Source organism: Lactuca virosa, chromosome 5 (assembly GCF_052849685.1).
Source record: "Lactuca virosa cultivar CGN04683 chromosome 5, Lactuca_virosa_CGN04683_v6, whole genome shotgun sequence".
Lineage (NCBI taxonomy): Eukaryota > Viridiplantae > Streptophyta > Magnoliopsida > Asterales > Asteraceae > Lactuca > Lactuca virosa.
In genome coordinates, this window is record NC_136430.1 from 79,552,384 (window position 1) to 79,572,668 (window position 20,285).

The window sequence follows — 20,285 nt, forward strand, 5'->3', positions numbered from 1 at the left end:
ATTAAGACTTTTCATAATAACCTGGTCTTGACTTCAATGATACTTTCAGCCCGAAAGCCAAAATGGCAACCATCTGCACCGTCCTCAACATTGTTGTCTCAAAAAATTAGCATATCCATCAACTTGCTGGCAGAAAAGGTTTCTTGCATGGTGACCTCATTGAGGAAGTCTACATGTAAAAATCTCCATTTTATGTTCACCCCAAATATCTTGATCATGTATGTCGTCTCAAAAAGCTCTCTATTGTCTCAAACAAACCCCTAAGGCTTGGTGAGTTTTTAACCATAATAGTGTTAATGGAAAAAATATTTACCATATTAGTGTTGTTTCAAAAATATTTGCCAAAATAGTATTACCTTATATTTAATACTAATATTATTGTTTAAAAAAAAAACACACGTTTTTGTCCCTTTGTCCCTGGAACGTTGGAGCGAGAACAATTAGAAAAAAAAAAAAATCGTAAACGCAGCTAGGGCTCCACCTCCAGTTCTGTCGTCGCATCGTCCACCATCGTCGGCTGCCTGCACCTCCTCCATCGTCGCCGGCTGCCTGCGCCTCCTCCCTCGTCGCCGGAGATCTGCAAGGTATGCAAAATTATCGATTTTGACTCCGATTTACAATGTTGAAATGTCTTTTTTTTTCACTTTAAAAACATTGTATGTGAATGTTGGAATTTTTGCACCTTAAAATTTGATTATAGTGGTGGTTTTTGATATTTTTTAATGTTGAGGCTAAAATTTGATGGTAAAAATGTTGTATAAGAAAAACGGATATTTATATAAAACAGAAAAAAATAGATAAAAAAACATTTATTAAAAAAAACAGTAAAAAAAGGTTAAAAAAAAACTAAAATGAAAGCTGTCATTTAAAAATATATATATAAAAACAATAAAAAGGTGGAATAAAAAAGAAAAAAAGAAAAAAGAAAAATAACATATTTAAATTAAAAAAACTGAAAAAAAACTAAAAAGTAAAGATGAATGAGAAAAACGGAATAAAAAAGAAAAAAAGAAAAATAAAATATTTAAATTAAAAAAAAAACTGAAAAGGAAACTAAAAAATAAAGAAAAATAAAAAAAACACTAAAATTGTAAATAGTTTTGAAAGAACACTAAAATAATAAATATTTTTTTCAACTAACTGGTCAAAAACTCAAGGCTTGGTATCGATGATTTAATGCAGGCTTGGTATCGATGATTTAATGCCTATATCACCTATATCACCTATATCAACTTTTGCAGCAGCCATTCTTATAGTTTTCTGTTCACCTTTCATTGTGGACATGACACCATTTATTTGTTGCTTTATGACAATGATATAATGCTCACTGATTCCTCTTCTTCCTTAATCACCACAATTATTAATTGTCTTTCTTTCGAGTTTCCCATGACTAACTTAAGGTCTTTATCTTTATTTTTCGGTATTGTTTCCATATGGACTACCAGTGGACTATTCATGTCACAAGTCGCTTTTGCCCATGAAATCATCAATAAGGCTGATATGGCTGACTTCAATCCGTGCAACATACCTACGAGCATTAAGCCCATACTTTCCTCCGACGGTAAGCATATGGTTAACCCCACTTTGTTCAAGAGTATTTTTGGAGCCATGCAATATCTTACTTTCACTCGTCCAAATATCTCTTATGCTTTAACATCCATTTTTCCATGTAATGCTTTTTCCAAGTTTAATTTATTAAATATTAATTTTGAGGATTTTTGGGTGTGCCACGACGTGGTAGCTAAGACGTCGATAGTAGAGCATAATCTCACATTCGCGTGGATATAAAGAACGTCGAAAACGGAGCTCGTATGCGAAAATTATGAATTTCTGAAGTTCGGGGCGCGAACCCCAAAGCTGTGTCAGGGTTCACGACGTGAAAATAGGGTTCACGACGTGAACTCAGAGCTGACGTCTTTTGGAGCCTGACAGACTGAACATCGCGACTACGCACCTGATGACGTCCAAGGCCACGACGTGAATAAGTGTTTCACGACGTGAAAATCGAAAAATCAGCCCTATAAATAGAATCGAAGGGCAGTCGGTTTTTGTTGCTAATTCCTTCACTTTCTCACTCCCGATACCCTCTCTAGCTGTTTTGAAGTACCCCCGAAGCCCCGGTATCATCCCGAGACCCGAAGCGAGTCCCGAAGCTCCGAAGATCCCAAGAAGAAAAGAGTTTCCGAGCCGAAGCTCTGCCCGCGAGAAGCCCGGTGTGTGAAGATATCCCGGTTTCACTGAAGAATACTACTCGAAGAGCCGTAGTGCTGTCCGATAATCTTCTTATCAAGTGAGTGCATAGTCCCTTTCATATACACCATTTTAATACAAGTATTGATGAACGTATTAGATATATGATATGAGTAAGTGTGTAGTTGCTTTCTATAATACACATATATGAATTATACTCTATGAAATACGTGCTATGTGATTATATACTATTTGCTATGTGGTATGAGTATTGAATGAAATATGTTATATAGGTTTTAAGCTGTATATAAACAAGTATATTTTATCTACAAATATGTTGGGTAGAACATGGGTAGATAGTGATGTGTGATGAAATAAAAATGATGAGAGGCCTCGATGTTGTTGTTGATCTAGTCATCTAGCGGAGTATGGATGACGACCACAGACTCTTTCTAGACTGTCCAGTGGAACGCTGGCAGGTTCATAACCTGTAGGTGTTGTGAACGATGTGCTCACCGGTGTACTCTATCCCCTCATGGTTGCCTTTAGGACATCTATTGTCGAGGAAACCCCTTTGCAGTAATGTCCATCCCGCTGAAAATCCTTAGACTAGGTCCCTTGTGATAGTTGTTGTTTTAGGGACGTAAAGTGAGGATAACGGGAATGGGTAATCGGGTTATTGTTGGTTGGTGAAATTAAATATAATTATTTATTGTGGGTTGAAAACCCTATATGCTCACCAGGCTCCCAAGCCTGACCCACTCAGTTTTTATTTGTATTACAGGTAGTGGCGCGAGAGCATAAGTTGGAGAACTTGTGAATATGTTTTTGTTTATAGACCAGTAGTTGGATATAACTGTCTAAGGTCTACGTTTTATGGTTTATGCTTTTGTGTCTGTATCGGAACATGACATCCCGAGTTTTGATATATAATGAAAATACATTTCTTTAAGAAATGCTTTGATAAACCTTATTTTATCATGTATTGTTTTGGGGACAAATTCCGCAACTCTTTTAAATCAATGGATTTACTCTGAAATTATTTTAAAAACATAAATGAAACCGGTCTTTTCTGGCCGTGAATTTGGGTATGTCACAGTTGGTATCAGAGCATTAGTTTAAGCGAACTAGGAATTTGTAGGATTTCTAGACTTAAACTTAGAATGCTAAGTGAAGATTGTGAGATGAGTGTCTATTATATTTAAGACACGAGCACTAGTTTATTTTAGGAAAGTTACCTAAAATGCTTTTATGTGCTAAATGTTATATGGTTGCCATATATGATATTATTTGTTCGGATCTACGGTTTGTTGCCAACCGGATCTGGAGACCTTATGTGTTTAGGATTCTAAGCGTGCGACTACGGAATTAGAACTAGCATGTAAACGTTTCGGAGTGATTTGGATAATTTAATTATCTATCGTGAATAAGGATCTAAATTCATCTTATTCGGTGTATAGATCAACGATGGCAAGAACAAGAAGCGGAGTTGGAAACATGAACGAAAACAGGAATTAACCACCTGTAATTGAGCAAGTACCTGTTATAGCAGCAACACCTGAGCCAATGACAATGGCTGGTGTACAATTGATGATTCAGACGATGTTGGATCGTCAGATGGAAGACTAGACGTCTGCTTCAGCAGAATCGTGAAGAACCTTCGATGCCGATCGTACAGCCCGAATTAAGTGAAGGGCGGTCGGAAGGAGGAAACTTCAGTGGGATTATTGGTCAAGCCAACCCACCGATTGTTAGACAAAACAACCTGGATGGTGGAAATGATGGACGAGGATGCAAGTATAAAGATTTCATGGCATCCAAACCACCATGTCTATCCGGAAGCCCGACGCCGGTAGAAGTTATAAACTGGATCTCCGAAATGGAGACAATGTTTGAAAGTTGCAAATGCAGGAACAGGCAGAAGACCGCTCTTGCGATCCCTTTGTTAAAATCTGGAGTATTGGGTTGGTGGAAGCTATTAGCCGACTCGATGCCCAAGTGAGAAGCTAGCAAGATGTATTGGGAAGACTTTGTGGAACAACTGAAACTGCAATACTGCTCAGAGCAGGACCTTCTGGAAATCAATAATGAGTTTCAGAATTTGAAGAAGGGAAAAATGAGCGTTACTGAATACGCTGCAAGTTTCACAGAAAAGATGAAGCTTATCCCATACCTAGTTCCAACAGAACTCTCAAAGGTCAATAAGTTTTCCCTCGGATTACCAGCGGACTTTGGTCCAATGGTTAAGCAAGCAACCACATTGAAAGCCGCCATCTGGGCTGCTAGAAATGTTGAGACCCAGATCAGGGAGAAGGGTCTGGAGAGGTCAGAGGTCGGTGAGAAGAGGAAGTTCGATGGACCCTCGGGGTCCAGCAAAAAGGGTAAATTCTCGAAGTCTAGTTCGAGAGGAGGTGGAGGAGGCGAAGCGAAATGGTGCGACAAATGCAAGAAGAAGCATCATGGGAAATGTGGTGGGGAAGCCACATGCTTCAAATATAGGAAGCCAGGGCACTATGCCAACGAATGCACCCTTACCAAGAAAGTCTGCTATGGGTGTGGTAAGGAGGGGTACATCTCGAGGGATTGTCCGAAAAAGAAGGAGGCAGCAAAACCCAACATTCCGACAAAGCCGAAGGCGAGAGCCTTTCAGATGACACTTGAGGCTGCGAAAGATGAAGTTGATGTCGCTTCAGGTACCTTTCTTGTAAATGAATTGCCTGCCCAAATTTTATTTGATTCAGGAGCCAACTACTCCTTTATATCGCATGAATTTGGTAGAAAACTAGCTTTGCCTATTGATAGACTAGATAATGCTTTATTAGTCGAAGTTGCTAGTGGCAAGTTTATACCTGTTAGCCATCGTATGAAAAACATCTTAATTGATTTGAATGGGAATAAGTTCCACGATGAATTATTGCCTATTGAGTTAAATGATTTCGACATCGTGCTGGGAATGGATTGGCTTAGCGCCAATGATGCCGAGATACTGTGTAAGAAGAAGATTGTAAAAGTAAACCCGCCAGGGAAAGAGTCATTTATGGTTTATGGGGAAAAACGCAGAGTGAATTCTGGGATCATTTCTCTAATGAAAGCCAGAAAGTGTTTGGCCAAAGGATGTACATCATATTTGGCATTCGTGATTGATGCAAAGAAGGAGAAAAAGGAGATGCAGAGCATTCCTGTCGTGTGTGAGTATCCGGAAGTATTTCCCGAAGATCTTCCTGGATTACCGCCTGATAGGCAAGTGGAGTTCAGAATAGACTTGTTACCAGGAACGACGCCAATAGCAAAAACACCTTACCAATTAGCACCAACGGAGATGAAGGAGCTGATGATGCAACTTCAGGATTTATTGGACAAAGGTTTCATTAGACCTAGTTCATCACCCTGGGGAGCTCCGGTGTTATTTGTGAAGAAAAAGGACGGGAGTATGAGAATGTGCATTGATTACAGAGAGCTGAATAAGGCAACGATAAAGAATAGATATCCGTTGCCAAGGATTGATGACCTGTTCGATCAGCTTCAAGGCTCAAGTTATTTTTCAAAGATCGATCTTAGGTCAGGATATCATCAGCTGAAGGTGAGAGAGCAGGATATCGAGAAGACTGCATTCAGAACACGATATGAACACTACGAGTTTTTGGTTATGTCGTTTGGACTAACCAATGCTCCAGCAGCATTCATGGATTTAATGCACAGGATTTGTAAACCGTTCCTTGATAAATCTGTGATAGTGTTCATAGATGACATTCTGATTTATTCGAAAAGCCAAGAGGAGCATGGCAGACACTTGCAAGAAGTGTTGGAAGTCTTGAAAAAGGAGAAGCTGTATGCTAAGTTCTCCAAATGTGATTTTTGGATTCAAGAAGTCAAATTCTTGGGTCACGTGGTCAACCAAGAAGGGATAATGGTTGATCCAGCAAAGATTGAAGCTGTGATGAAGTGGGAACAACCGAAAAGTCCCACGGATGTCCGAAGCTTTTTGGGATTAGCTGGATATTACCGAAGGTTTATCCAAGGCTTTTCTTTGATCGCTACTCCATTAACAGCTTTGACTCACAAAGGAGCTACTTATGCTTGGTGTGATAAGCACAAAGAAGCATTTGAGTTGCTAAAGAAGAAGCTATGTGAAACACCGATTCTTTCTCTACCCGATGGGGTTGAAGACTTCGCTGTCTATAGCGCTGCATCTGGTGTTGGATTGGGTTGTATGTTGACCCAAAGAGAAAAGGTGATAGCATATGGTTGTCGACAGCTGAAAGAGCATGAAAAGAACTACCCCACTCATGATTTGGAGTTGGCAGCGGTAGTATTTGCTCTAAAGATATGGAGGCATTACCTCTATGGCACGAGATGCAAACTTTTCACTGATCATAAGAGTCTCCAATATCTCTTTAATCAGAAAGAATTAAATATGAGGCAACGACGCTGGCTAGAGTTACTCAAGGACTACGACTGTGAGATACTTTACCACCCCGGTAAAGCAAATGTGGTTGCTGATGCTCTCAGTCGGAAAGTCAATCTTGAAAGAAAAAGGCCAAGAGTGTTGAGAATAGAAGTTGTCTCGACAATTGTGGAGAGTATAAAGAAAGCTCAAGAAGAAGCTTTTAAGGAAGAATGACCGAAAGGAAGAACGTTTGGGAAAAACGTTAGTGTTCGGTATAAACAGTCACGGACTGAAGGTATTCCAAGATCGAATTTGGGTGCCTAATTCAGGAGGAATAATAGATCTTCTGATGGAAGAAGCTCACAAAACCATGTACTCGATTCATCCCGGTAGCACTAAAATGTATAGGGACCTAAAACCCTATTACTGGTGGCCGACGATGAAGCTCGATATTACAAAGTATGTGGCCGAGTGTGTGACATGTGCGAGAGTTTAGGCACAACATCAGAAACCATATGGGAGTTTAGAACCTTTACCTGTACCGATGGGTGAGTGGAAGACATTGCCATGGATTTTGTCACTAAACTGCCCAGAACAAAGAACGGTCACGACATGATTTGGGTGGTCGTGGATCGCTTCACTAAGAGTGCGCACTTCATAACAGCTAATGAGAAATGGTCTATGGATAAGCTTGTAAATTCTTACGTGAAGGAAATTGTGAGGCTTCACGGTGTTCCCTTAACGATTGTATCGGATCGTGACAGCCGTTTCACCTCAAGGTTTTGGAAAAGTCTACAAGAGGAATTGGGTACCAATTTGTGTTTGAGTACAGCTTACCATCCACAGACTGATGGTCAGAGCGAACGGACGATACAAACACTTGAAGATATGCTGAGAGCATGTACCCTGGAATTCCAAGGTAACTGGGATGAACATTTCCCTTTGGTAGAATTTTCCTACAATAATAGTTTCCACTCGAGCATAAAGATGGCACCATATCAAGCTTTGTACGGACAGAAGTGTCGTACGCCGTCTTGTTGGCTTGAGGCTGGGGAAAAGCAGTTTATGGGGCCTGAGATAGTCCATCAAACCGCTAAAAAGCTGAAAATAATTAGAGAAAGAATGTTAGCAGCTCAGGATCGTCAAAAGAGCTATGCTGACAACAAGCGAAGACCGATGACTTTTGAAGTTGGGGATTCGGTTTTGCTTAAAGTCTCGCCGTGGAAGGGACTTATAAGATTTGGTAAAAGAGGAAAGTTAAGTCCAAGATTTATTGGACCCTTTAAAGTTCTTCAGAGGGTTGGGAACCAAGCTTACAAGCTCGAATTACCAGAAGAACTGAATGGTATTCATAACACTTTCCATGTGTGTTATCTGAGGAAGTTCACGGGAGAAGTTGTCACAACTAGGAATTCTGATACGCTGTAAACACTTAGCCAAGAGTAACATTGTAGTTAAAACTTGAAAACATGTATTGTGTTAAATCAATGACAACAAAATTCCTATACAAGCATTCAAATAGTCAACAAAGATTGGAAACCCTAAAAATCCCGATTTAAGTTCGTTTTTGGATTAGGATTTTCTTATTGGGCCTAATGGACCAATAAGCTTCCAATTTGACTATTTTGGACTTAGAACTCTTAAATGGGCCCTAATTGGACCCATATGCATGAAACTTAATATTTTGGGCCTTATAAGCCTAAAATGAACTAGGTTATATTCAATGGGCCTTATTAGGCCATAACAAATCTAAATAGCCCTAATGGGCCATAAAACTCATTCCTTGATTTATTTTGGGTCGTGAGCCATCTCCAAAGACCAATTGGGCCGAAAATCATTTAAATGGGCCATATTATGGACTTAAGCACAAAAAGGCCCAACTTCTTTTCTTCCTTCTACCTCTCTCGGCCCAACCACAAAACATAGGGAGGAAGAGTTGACTTTTTACATGCCACCTCACAATTATATTATGGTCTTCCATGCAACATCTCATATCTCCAAGCAACCATCCTTTCACTTCTCTCTCTTCTCCCCTCTCTTTCTTCTTCGGCCGAGAACACAAAAGAAAGACACACACACCTCACAAATTCTCTCCAAACACTCTCAAAGAACACTCTTGCTTCTTCTTCAAAAATTTAGAGATTTAAGAGCCTTCCAAGTAGGATTTTCCATAAGAGCCATCATCTAAGGTAAGTTGATGCTTAAATCCATGATCTAATTACTTCATTTCATCAAAAATCTCCTCTTAATCTATTCAAATTCGTGATCTTACCTCTTAGAACACATCTAAGCCAAAGATCCTTCAAGAAGCTTGCTAGGCCGAGAATAGCATCAAACTTCTTCCATTCTTCTTCAAAACCGAACCCACAAACTCAAGGTGAGTTCATACCCCTCTCTTTTCGGTTTTCATAAGTTTTATGGGGGAGAATACAAGTAAAATGTGTAGATCTATGTGTATGTGTATGCTATGTATGATTTTATGCATGTATGTGTGATTATATGTGTTTATGTGGTAAATATGTAACAAAAAGGGAAGAAATCACGAAATCTATGGCATAAGAAGGAAAACAAACATGATCTAAGTTATATTACACTAAACAAGTCAAGAATATTACCCTCTAAGATTATGATAAACATATTGCAACATAAAACCCATTTTTGGACTTAAATTGTCAAATAAACAAAAGTTGGGTTGAAAAATTACTATTCACGGTTTTCCCAAGGATTAAAAGAGTCAAAACAGTAAAAATAAGTGTTTTTATGAATATCATACTCTTTTAAAGGTTAGAAATAAAATTTATGGCTTAATGGGCCAAATTTTGGGCTTTTCGGCCCAATGAGCCAAAATTACGAAAAACCACATTTTCAAGGGGCTGAATGATAAATTTCACAAAACAGGAGGTAAAAAGTGTAAACAAAACCAATTCAGGGGTTAAAATGCTTTTCTATTCCAAAAAGGATAAAAAATGTAAATTTTTTGGATTTTGGGCCAAAATTGTAAAAGTTGCAAAAAGTTTGGGCTTTAACCGAAAAACACTTTTCTGGAAGGGCTGAAACTGCCAAAGAATAAGTTTTGAGCTAAAAATATCACTTGAACAAGTCTATGGGTCAAAAGTGTCAAGAAAATGGTTTAAGGGCTTAAAATGTCTTTTTTTTGTATAAAGGACTAAAATTGTTATTTTTATTAAAAAAAAGGCTGAAAAGGTCAAACCAACATTTTGGAACCAATTATTTTAATTTTAAGATATTTGAGTCAAAAATACCAAAAACTACAACTCATGAAAATGGAAAGATAAATATACGTATAAATCCAAATATCGTTATAAACAATCGACCGGTCTCGTGTCGATACGAAGATAACAATCCTCAATCAAACTTTCAAACAATTATACTATACCTAAAACAAGTAAACATCCAAATAGTTGGGCCTGAAAGATCCTAATCATGCTTATCGGACCTTCGTGGCCCATTGACATGACTTTTGGGCCTAACGCTAATAATAATACATGTCTTTTGGGCCTCCTGTGACCCAATTACATGTTTAAGGGACCCTCAATGGCTCATATGTGCTATTGGGCCTTGGTGGCCCATTAGCATTGCTAGTAAGGTCAAAGTTTAATCAAATATGAAATGGGCCAATGTGTCCTTCGTATAACCAACAGCCTTAAATAACACGCGTAATTAGCAGGACCTTGTATTTCTCTTCTCCGTGTCTGTTAGGCTTATTTGAAATCAAAGTAAACAAATCCAGGTCGTTAATCAACAGTAATCAATTTTGTTTGGATTAAGTGAGTAATAACGGGCGACACCTCTAAGGGTCGTTCGTAGTCTGTAGTTATAATCAAAGTCTCCTGGAAGGAGAGCGAGAGTTTGTGTATAGATCTATACGGGGGTGACTCCCCCACACCTCAGCTGTTCGCTACAGTTAGACTCGGCCAGTCTAGGGTGACAAAATCTTAAGATCAATCCCGACGTACGTTAGGTTGCCAAGACAGACGAACTAGTCATTATTATGCATGGTTATAACGACTCACATAATTAAATAAATCCAATACCATCCGAGTAATCAAGGAAGAGTAATCAAAATCATTCGTTGTGTCGGTATATCAATTTGAAAACAATTATATTTTATGTTATCGGAAAACATCGGGTTTTTCGAGGAAATCAACACCCTCGCTTGTATTTTTCTATAACTATAATACAAAACTTCCCATTCATACACGTTTTGAAATCATTCATGCATCAACTTATGGATCTTCACACTTTGGTAAACAATTGTCTTTTCAGAAAATATCGGATTTTCTGGATTTTATAAACTACACAAATCATTTTATCACAACCCTGCTTATGAACTCACCAACATTTCATATGTTGACGTTTTTCAAAATAACTTGTATTCTCAGGTAACAGGTAAGCTGAAGGGTAATATCAAGTATATTAGGATGTTATGTTTTGAAAACTCTCAAACAATTTATGTTATGGATGTGTAATATTTAAAACAATGTACTGGATGTGAACAATATCAGTTGTAATGTATTGATGCATGGTGATGTTTATGTTATGATTCATGTATATTCATTGTGATGATATTCAATTTAAGTCACGCGAGCCCTCGGACGTTTCCGCCGTCTGGTTTCGGGGGTGTGACAGGTTGGTATCAGAGCTCTGTTTATAGTGAACTGGCATATCTAACCACACATTGATATGCAACTATAAACCAAAGAGGGACTAAAACAACTCTGAACAAAACAAAATAAAACACAACGATAAAAACATCTTTACTTGTGCGATATAGGAAAAAGAACATAATACCAAATCAAATAAGATAATACTGACATCTCGGTTAAGTCGAGACTGTTCATGGTTGTATTAACGGGTGAATGTAACCTGATCAACTACATTTTCTCCGAAGTACAACTAATACATGCCTCGGTAAAAACCTCGATGGACGGTAAACCTAAAAACATACCCCCTGTTACCAAGAAAAGAACATCAACTCAAATTACATAATAACTAAAACATATTAGGAGTAATAATAGTTTACTCATATACCTCCTCTCAGTCACCATGGAAGGAGAACACCAGGGTATTCAGTTTCATCAGGTCTTAGTGGCCCACAGGATGATCGAGGATGAGCCTGAGGGAGATCAGGGAGGAGCACATGGCGTGGGGCCCGACGAGTACACGGACACAAACTACGAGTTTGATGGTACCGACGACGACATGGATGAAGAACAAGACTCAGGCAAGGATTCTGCCACATCACCTACCAGCGAGATGCAGCAGGACCACCCCGCCCCACCAGGGAATCCCGCGAGGGAGAATCGCTCTCCAGAAGCTGAGATTGCTGCTCTGCGGCAACATCTATTCGCCATGGAAGCACGAGCGGTGCAAGCTGGACAGGAAAGAGATGAAGTCATTGGAGAAATGACTGAGATGGCCCAGTTGTTGGCACAACACTTCGGTATATGACCTCACTACCGCAGTCGAGCGCTCCTTAGAGTGTTAGGACTAGTCATATCTATCTTTAGTATTATGCTTATATGATCTATGCTATGTACCATCGACTCTACGTTTAAGTGATTACACTACTCATAGAGTCGTTACGCTGCCGAACTTGCACCACTTATGTATGCTCTTACGAGCAAATTTTCATGTATCAAAATGCGAATAATATTAATGGAAAATTTTATGTGTTCTATTGTGATGTTGTTATCTGTTATGTGTTATGTATCCATGATTGTATGTCAACATGCGGAACCACTTAAGTATACACAATACACCTAGTTTTTAGGACCACAATCTCACAAAAATCATAGGCGCTCAACATCTTTCCGTTCAATGACAGAAAGATGCCCCAACGACCAACCCGTGGAAACCCTGGACCAACCACACCCGAAGTCAACTCAGCTGCATTCCAAGCAGCTGTATCTGCTGCGGTTACTGCGGCCATGGCGCAAATCCACCAAGGGAACAATGGTGGAGTCAATGGACAAGGGGCAGGAAGTTCGAACAACGGAATAAATCAAGGACCTACCAAGACATGCTCCTACAAGGACTTCACCAACGCCAAGCCACGAACCTTTAATGGCACGGGTGGAATGATAACCCTAAAGAGATGGATGGAAAAGGTGGAATCAGTATTTGAGATATGTGAATGCCCCGAGGAGGTGAAAGTGAAGTTTGCCGCATGCAAATTTGTTGACCAGGCTCTCACCTGGTGGAATGGACATGTAGAGGCCATGACTCTCCCCGTAGCCAACGCTATGCCGTGGGCGGAGTTGAAAGAAATGCTGATGGCCGAGTACTGCCCGCGAGGCGAAATTCAGAAAATGGAGCAAAAGTTATGGAATCTCACCGTCCGAAACTCTGATATAGAGGCATACATATCAAGGTTTAGCGAACTGTCACTATTGTGCCCTGGCATGATCACTTCAGAGGGAAAGAAAATCGAACGATTCATCTGGGTATTAACCTCCCCAATTCAAGGAAATGTAATAGCTGCAAATCGTGAAACCTTCGACAGTGCCAAGAGGTTGGCTAAGAAACTGTACGACCACAACAACAAGAAGGGCGAGAAGCCAGTGGAAACTGAAGGCAAGAAGGAGAGTGACAACAAGAAGGGAAAGAACAACAAGAGAAAAGGGCGACAGGGCTCAGAGTCGTCAAAGAAACAACAAACAGTGACAGTCAATGCTGGAACCACCCAAGTACCCTCCACACCACATGCTCCAACCTCAGCTAATCCAAGTGCCCCTAGGCAGTATTCCGGGAATCTCCCAAAGTGCAACAAGTGCAGTCTTCATCATAATGGCGAATGCAGATAGATGCATTGTACCAGTTGCAATCGGAAGGGTCACACGACAAAATATTGCAGGACCTATCCTCCCTAGAACCAACAACAAGGAAACAACAACAACAACAAAAACCACAACAACAACAACAACAACAAAAACCACAACAACAACAACAACAACAACAACAACATCGACAACAATGCAGGATCAAGCCGCACCTGCTATGGATATGGAAAGACTGGGCATTTCCGTCGAAACTGCCCCAACAACAACAACCCTGGGAATGGAGGAACAGGAAGAGTGCTAGCTATGGGTCAGGGAGAAGCGGTTCAGGATCCCGCTGTTGTTACCGGTACGTTTCTCCTAAACCACACTTATGCATGCATCCTATTTGATACCGGAGTAGAATGAAGTTTTGTGAGTAATAAATTCAAACACTTGTTAAAACAACAACCCCAGAAGCTTAATGAAACCTTTACGGTGGAAATGGCTAATGGGAAAATAGAATCCACTGGGGAAATCTACATCGGATGTACCCTGACCTTAAATCATCACGTCTTTCAAATAAACTTAATGCATGTTTCCATTAGGAGTTTTGATGTGATTATCGGCATGGGCTGGTTAAGCCCCCACCATGCTGAAATTATGTGTCACGAGAAGGCCGTTCGCCTTCATCTCCCAAATCACGAAACCCTAATTATATACGGAGACAAACCCAACACGAACCTTCGTCTTATCTCGTGCATTAAGGCACATAAGTATCTGCGAAAGAAGGACTTGACGTTTCTAGCTCATATAGTGGATAAGTCCAAAGAAGAGATCAATATTTGAAACATCCCTGTGGCTCGCGATTTCCCGGATGTCTTTCCGGAGGATCTTCCAGGAATATCCCCAGAAAGACAAGTCGAGTTCCGAATTGATCTAGTGCCAGGAGCTACTCCCATCGCCAAATCGCCCTAAAGACTGGCTCCTGCGGAGATGCAAGAGTTGTCCAGTCAACTCAGCGAACTTTTGGACAAAGGATTCATCCGACCCAGTTTCGCACCTTGGGGAGCTCCGGTTCTCTTTGTTAAGAAGAAAGATGGTACCTTCAGGATGTGTATTGACTACAGGGAACTTAATAAGCTCACTATCAAAAACCGCTATCCACTTCCAAGAATCGACGATCTATTTGACGAACTCCAAGGAGCAAGTTACTTCTTTAAGATAGATATGCGATCTGGATACCACCAACTCAAAGTCCGGGAGGAGGATATCCCCAAAACCGCCTTCCGAACTCGTTATGGACATTATGAATTTGTCGTAATGTCTTTCGGTCTAATGAATGACCCTGCCGCATTCATGGACCTAATGAATCGAATTTGCCGACCATTCCTTGACAACTTTGTCATCGTTTTCATCGACGATATCCTCGTCTATTCTCGAAGCGAAGAAAAACACGACCGACACCTCCGACAAATCCTGGAAACCCTGCGAACCGAAAGGTTATACGCAAAACTCTCTAAGTGTGAGTTTTGGCTCCGTAGTGTTAACTTTTTAGGTCATGTTGTTAGCCAAGAAGGGATACATGTGGATCCCTCTAAAGTCAAAGCCATCGAAGGATGGGCGATCCCAACAATACCCACCGAAATTCGTTAATTCTAAGGTCTCGCAGGCTACTACACGAGATTCATTCAGAACTTCTCCAAAACAGCCAAGCCACTTACCTTGCTTACCCAAAAGGGCGTACCCTTCGAGTGGACGGATAAGCAAGAAGTTGCATTCCGAACTCTGAAGCAAGCACTCTGCAGTGCGCCGGTACTATCACTACCGGAAGGAACAGAAGACTTTGTAGTTTACTGTGATGCGTTGAATCAGGGTTTAGGCTGTGTTCTCATGCAGCGTGGAAAGGTGATAGCTTATGCGTCCCGGCAACTAAAGACACATGAGGTGAATTATACCACCCATGATCTGGAATTAGGAGCTGTGGTCTTCGCCCTGAAGATTTGGAGGCACTACCTTTATGGTATCAAGTGCACCATTTTCACCGACCACAAGAGTCTCCAGCACATCTTAAATCAAAAGGAGTTAAACATGAGGCAACGAAGATGGGTTGAATTGCTGAACGATTACGAGTGCGAAATCAAGTACCACCCAGGTAAAGCTAACGTAGTAGCTGATGCCTTGAGTTGGAAGGATTACTCGAATCGTCGTTTGAAGACTCTCTCCATAACCATCCAATCCCACCTGACCTCGCAAATCAGAGCAGCCCAGTCGGATGCCATGAAGGCAGAAAACAGAACGAGCGAAGCGTTACGTGGAATGGAAAAGAATTTCGAAGTGAAGGAGGACAGAGCATATTACTTCATGAACCGCATTTGGGTCCCTAAACTTGGGGGATTCAGAGAAGTAGTCACGAATGAAGCCCACAAAACACGATACTCCGTCCATCCGGGTTCAGATAAAATGTACTTGGATATCAAGCAACATTATTGGTGGCCTAACATGAAGGCAGAGATTGCCACTTATGTTAGCAAATGCCTCACATGTGCTAAAGTAAAAGTAGAATATCAGAAGCCCTCAGGATTATTACAGCAGCCAGTAATTCCCGAGTGGAAATGGGAAAGGATTACTATGGACTTTGTGACCAAACTACCCAAGTCCACTGATGGTTTGGATACCATATGGGTAATAGTTGACATATTAACAAAATCCGGTCATTTCCTGCCAATAAGAGAATCATACAAGATGGAGCGTCTGACAAGGATCTATATCAAGGAAATTGTGAGACTCCATGGAGTGCCAATATCTATCATCTCAAATAGAGATAGTAGGTTTACTTCACGCTTTTGGTAATCACTTCAGAAAGCTATGGGAACGCAAGTCGACATGAGCACTGCCTACCACCCACAAACGGATGGGCAAAGAGAGCGAACCATTCAAACACTAGAAGATATGCTTCGCGCATGTGTGATAGACTTTGGAACGTCGTAGGATATCCACTTGCCTTTGATCGAATTCTCGTACAATAACAGTTATCACTCAAGCATCAAAGTCGCTCCTTTCGAGGCATTGTACGGGCGTACATGTAGATCACCGTTGTGTTGGGCTGAGGTAGGAGACACCCAGCTAGCAAGAGGACAAACACCAGACAATGCATTAACAGGACCGGAAATCATACGCGAAATGACTGAGAAGATAATTTAGATCAGGGCCCGACTGCAATCATCACGAGACAGACAAAAGAGCTACGCCGATAAGCGGCGAAAGCCCTTGGAATTTAGAGTCGGGGATAAGGTGTTATTAAGGGTCTCTCCCTGGAAGGGGGTGATTCGTTTTGGGAAGCGGGGAAAACTAAACCCTCGATACATTGGACCCTTCGAGATTCTAGCCCGAATCGGTCCAGTGGCTTATAGACTGCAGCTACCCGCTGAGCTCAGCAGTGTACACCCTGTGTTCCATGTTTCCAATTTAAAGAAGTGCTTATCCGACGAGACTCTCGTCATTCCATTAGAAGAAATCGAAATCAACGAGAATCTCCTGTTCATCGAGGAACCAGTCGAAATCATGGACAGGAAGGTGAAGCGTACTAAGCAAAGTCGCATTCCGATTGTGAAAGTTCGATGGAACGCGAGACGCGGACCAGAATTCACATGGGAACGTGAAGACCAAATGAAGCAGAGGTACCCTCACCTATTCTCGCATTCTCAAATCTAGCTTTCAAAAGAATTTCGGGACGAAATTCCCTCTAACGGGGGGATGATGTCACAACTAGGAATTCTGATACGCTGTAAACACTTAACCAAGAGTAACATTGTAGTTAAAACTTGAAAACATATATTGTGTTAAATAAATGACAACAAAATTCCTGTACAAGCATTCAAATAGTCAACAAAGATTGGAAACCCTAAAAATCCTGATTTAAGTTCGTTTTTAGATTAGGATTTTCTTATTGGGCCTAATGGACCAATAAGCTTCCAATTTGACTATTTTGGACTTAGAACTCTTAAATGGGCCCTAATTGGACCCATATGCATGAAACTTAATATTTTGGGCCTTATAAGCCTAAAATGAACTAGGTTATATTCAATGGGCCTTATTGGGCCATAACAAATCTAAATAGCCCTAATGGGCCATAAAACTCATTCCTTGATTTATTTTGGGTCGTGAGCCATCTCCAAAGACCAATTGGGCCGAGAATCATTTAAATGGGCCATATTATGGACTTAAGCACAAAAAGGCCCAACTTCTTTTCTTCCTTCTACCTCTCTCGGCCCAACCACAAAACATAGGGAGGAAGAGTTGACTTTTTACATGCCACCTCACAATTATATTATGGTCTTCCGTGCAACATCTCATATCTCCAAGCAACCATCCTTTCACTTCTCTCTCTTCTCCCTTCTCTTTCTTCTTCGGCCGAGAACACAAAAGAAAGACACACACACCTCACAAATTCTCTCCAAACACTCTCAAAGAACACTCTTGCTTCTTCTTCAAAAATTTCGAGATTTAAGAGCCTTCCAAGTAGGATTTTCCATAAGAGCCATCATCTAAGGTAAGTTGATGCTTAAATCCATGATCTAATTACTTCATTTCATCAAAAATCTCCTCTTAATCTATTCAAATTCGTGATCTTGCCTCTTAGAACACATCTAAGCCAAAGATCCTTCAAGAAGCTTGCTAGGCCAAGAATAGCATCAAACTTCTTCCATTCTTCTTCAAAACCGAACCTACAAACTCAAGGTGAGTTCATACCCCTCTCTTTTCGGTTTTCATAAGTTTTATGGGGGAGAATACAAGTAAAATGTGTAGATCTATGTGTATGTGTATGCTATGTATGATTTTATGCATGTATGTGTGATTATATGTGTTTATGTGGTAAATATGTAACAAAAAGGGAAGAAATCACGAAATCTATGGCATAAGAAGGAAAACAAACATGATCTAAGTTATATTACACTAAACAAGTCAAGAATATTACCCTCTAAGATTATGATAAACATATTGCAACATAAAACCCATTTTTGGACTTAAATTGTCAAATAAACAAAAGTTGGGTTGAAAAATTACTATTCACGGTTTTCCCAAGGATTAAAAGAGTCAAAACAGTAAAAATAAGTGTTTTATGAATATCATACTCTTTTAAAGGTTAGAAATGAAATTTATGGCTTAATGGGCCAAATTTTGGGCTTTTCGGCCCAATGAGCCAAAATTGCGAAAAACCACATTTTCAAGGGGCTGAATGATAAATTTCACAAAACAGGAGGTAAAAAGTGTAAACAAAACCAATTCAGGGGTTAAAATGCTTTTCTATTCCAAAAAGGATCAAAAATGTAAAGTTTTTGGATTTTGGGCCAAAATTGTAAAAGTTGCAAAAAGTTTGGGCTTTAACCGAAAAACACTTTTCTGGAAGGGCTGAAACTGCCAAAGAATAAGTTTTGAGCTAAAAATATTACTTGAACAAGTCTATGGGTCAAAAGTGTCAAGAAAATGGTTTAAGGGCTTAAAATGTCTTTTTTTTTTGTATAAAGGACTAAAATTGTTATTTTTATTAAAAAAAAGGCTGAAAAGGTCAAACCAACATTTTGGAACCAATTATTTTAATTTTAAGATATTTGAGTCAAAAATACCAAAAACTACAACTCATGAAAATGGAAAGATAAATATATGTATAAATCCAAATATCGTTATAAACAATCGACCGGTCTCGTGTCGATACGAAGATAACCATCGTCAATCAAACTTTCCAACATTTATACTATACCTAAAACAAGTAAACATCCAAATAGTTGGGCCTGAAAGATCCTAATCATGCTTATCGGACCTTCGTGGCCCATTGACATGACTTTTGGGCCTAACGCTAATAATAATACATGTCTTTTGGGCCTCCTGTGACCCAATTACATGTTTAAGGGACCCTCAATGGCTCATATGTGCTATTGGGCCTTGGTGGCCCATTAGCATTGCTAGTAAGGTCAAAGTTTAATCAAATATGAAATGGGCCAATGTGTCCTTCGTATAACCAACAGCCTTAAATAACACGCGTAATTAGCAGGACCTTGTATTCCTCTTCTCCGTGTCTGTTAGGCTTATTTGAAATCAAAGTAAACAAATCCAGGTCATTAATCAATTTTGTTTGGATTAAGTGAGTAATAACGGGCGACACCTCTAAGGGTCGTTCGTAGTCTGTAGTTATAATCGAAGTCTCCTGGAAGGAGAGCGAGAGTTTTTGTATAGATCTATACGGGGGTGACTCCCCCACACCTCAGCTGTTCGCTACAGTTAGACTCGGCCAGTCTAGGGTGACAAAATCTTAAGATCAATCCCGGCGTACGTTAGGTTGCCAAGACAGACGAACTAGTCATTATTATGCATGGTTATAACGACTCACATAATTAAATAAATCCAATACCATCCGAGTAATCAAGGAAGAGTAATCAAAATCATTCGTTGTGTCGGTATATCAATTTGAAAACAATTATATTTTATGTTATCGGAAAACATCGGGTTTTTCGAGGAAATCAACACCCTCGCTTGTATTTTTCTATAACTATAATACAAAACTTCCCATTCATACACGTTTTGAAATCATTCATGCATCAACTTATGGATCTTCACACTTTGGTAAACAATTATCTTTTCAGAAAATATCGGATTTTCTGGGTTTTATAAACTACACAAATCATTTTATCACAACCCTGCTTATGAACTCACCAACATTTCATATGTTGACGTTTTTCAAAATAACTTGTATTCTCAGGTAACATGTAAGCTGAAGGGTAATATCAAGTATATTAGGATGTTATGTTTTGAAAACTCTCAAACAATTTATGTTATGGATGTGTAATATTTAAAACAATGTACTGGATGTGAACAATATCAATTGTAATGTATTGATGCATGGTGATGTTTATGTTATGATTCATGTATAT

The 20,285-nt window shown here is 39.9% G+C and overlaps 1 protein-coding gene across 5 annotated transcripts in view; it reads left to right on the plus strand.

Moving 5' to 3' along the window:
• Nucleotides 1-20,285, plus strand: part of LOC145110900 (putative mitochondrial protein AtMg00820) — a 44,126-nt gene that overhangs the window by 896 nt on the left and 22,945 nt on the right. Inside the window, exons 2-3 of one of the 5 annotated variants that reach the window (XR_013710113.1) lie at nt 50-584; nt 1,446-2,290. The exons of 1 other annotated variant lie outside the window; for it this stretch is intronic. The gene's annotated coding sequence lies outside the window, so the exon portion shown is untranslated. Of the gene's footprint in view, nt 1-49; nt 585-1,445; nt 2,314-11,639; nt 12,322-20,285 lie in introns of those variants that run through there. 3 more of the 5 variants (XR_013710114.1, XR_013710112.1, XR_013710115.1) reach the window with 3 other exon arrangements.